Consider the following 2,513-nt stretch of genomic DNA (forward strand, 5'->3'; position numbering starts at 1 on the left):
AATTAGGGACGGCTAGCGCAGATAGCCCTCGTGTAGCTTTGCGCGAAATTCAAAACAAACAAACAAACAAACTCTACATAATTAGAAAAAAAAACGTCTTCATTCAGGTATGTGGGCAGGGTGGGGTGGGGTGGGGTGGGGCGGGGCGGGGCCCGAGAAATTAATGTGCTCTGACTGTGAATTCGAGGCTTTCTGGTTCGTGGCTGTAAAATAAGTTTCTTATTTTGGAGCGTAGTTGCGCTATAAAAAATGAACATCAAATCACACTATTTGGTCATAAAAGAGCAGCCCATAGTTTAGCAGTGACTAGTTGCCCTCTAGTGTATCAAGTCAAAGTTAGGCTAAACACGGATAACCTTTTGTGGAGCTTTGCGCGAAGTTACTTGAAACAAACTGAAATTCAGGAGTGTTTGATGTGAAGCTACACTCTTGTGAGAGGGCTTTAAATATGAGCAAACTCAAACTAGGGTTACACATCACAGAGACAAGTTTACATGGTTTAAACCCTTGAATATGTAAGTGGAAAGGTATTGACAGAGCTAGTATGAACTAGGAGTTAACCTCCCCCCTCGGATATGTATATTCCGCATCATAGAACCTTGGAGTTAACCCTCCCCCTCGGATATGTATATTCCGCATAATAGAACCTTGGAGTTACCCCCCCTCGTTTATGTATATTACGCGTCATAGAACCTTGGAGTTACCCCCTCGTTTATGAATATTCCGCATCATAGAACCTTGGAGTTAACCTCCTCCCTCGGATATGTATATTCCGCATCATAGAACCTTGGAGTTAACCCCCTCGTTTATGTATATTACCCATCATAAAATCTTACTTATGCATACTCGTCTTCCGTCTGTGTGAAATTTTCGATTGCTCTCTGTGACAGCTGTCTTCAGACAAATTAATGTTAATCAGTGTCAGTAAGACCCTAGTACCTCCGCACGTGCGTTAGACGTCAGTTAGTTTACATTGTTTAGAGTTATCCACATACTCAGTACAACTACAATACATTTGTAGATCATATATATATTTGTTGTTAAAGGAAAGCTTCATGAAGACCCATCTGAGGACATCTTAACCCATATTTCTTTAAAAATCGTTCCTTTCTGGCACTATATAATTGGTTGCCATAACAACTGAGTATTTCAAACGCACACCTCTGGTATTGACCGAAAGAGCTCGTCGGCATTGATGTCCTTCTCACAAGTTCTGTGTTTTACAGACTAAAAACGTCAAAAATACAGTTTTGTTGAGAATACAGTAAACAATATAGATAAAGGTGAAAGTCTCATCTTGAAAAGATTTTAATTATATTGTAAAATTTTTAAAGAACGTAAACAAAATAACTTACGCGTGCACGTTCTACGTCATGCATAAAGATAAAATCAACTTTTTTTACGACTGTTACTAACGTTCTCAAGATAAAAGTTTCATGAAGCCAAATCTTGTATCTTTCTACAACGCAATTAGAAATGACAGAACATGTTAACAGAGACAGACACACAAAGCCAATTTTTTTCAGGAATTTATCTCAAATTTTATTCAAACTTGGTATTTCACCTTCCGCCGTAAAATATTTAATAACCAGTGCAGCGATTTAAACGGTAATTTCTGTATCGTATATGTCGTCGAGTTCATTTGCAAAAATTCCGTTTTTGAGAGTCAACTTAATCATACGAGTGGCGTGATAGCGGTGGTCTGGGCATGTAGATATAACATATATCAAGGGCGAGATCTGATATCTCATAAGATGGTTGTTGTGTGGCTAATATCCCGTTTTTGAGATTTTTTTTATCAATGTTGCCTAAGGTGTGAATAACACGGATCTCCTCGAATGATATATCAATGTTGCCTAAGGTGTGAATAACACGGATCTCCTCGAATGATATATGATTAGTCAGCTATATAGAATCTCTTTGTTTTAGCCCAAACGCTAGTCTACCACGGAGATCGAGCCCCTAATTCTACCATTATAAGCCCTCAATCCTACCGTTGAGGTACTGTAGAGGGCCATATACAGAGAGAGATTATGGATTGTGAAAACAGGACTTATTTTCTTCAGCTCAGTTAGCGCCACCTGAATATTTGTTCTTTATTTGCTACAAAATTATGTTTTTTAGTTAACTCTACCTTTACTTTACTGTTTAGACTCAGTGTTTCATGTTTGTCAGTATCAGTTTATTTGTTCTGTTATTAAGTCATTTTCCACTACACAGATTAAAGTCCTTTTCCGATTTTATCTTCATTTGACTATTGTCAATAAAGCGTTTTTTTGTTAGCCTTTACGCCAAGCGATAAATATTTGATCTTCTGCCTACTACGTCTTGAAATTTCTTGTTACTGTGGTGATTAGGTGTTATTCTTTATTTCGACTTATTGAAATATAACGATCTCATTTTATATTATTACGTACCGTTTTTCAAAATATGCACATCTGCAGGTAGCTACAAACTTTGTATGTTTGAAGTTAAGCACAAAGCTACACAATGGGCTATCTGTGCTCTGCCCA

The sequence above is a fragment of the Limulus polyphemus genome, unplaced genomic scaffold, assembly GCF_000517525.1.
Source record: "Limulus polyphemus unplaced genomic scaffold, Limulus_polyphemus-2.1.2 Scaffold5161, whole genome shotgun sequence".
Classification (NCBI taxonomy): Eukaryota; Metazoa; Arthropoda; class Merostomata; order Xiphosura; family Limulidae; genus Limulus; species Limulus polyphemus.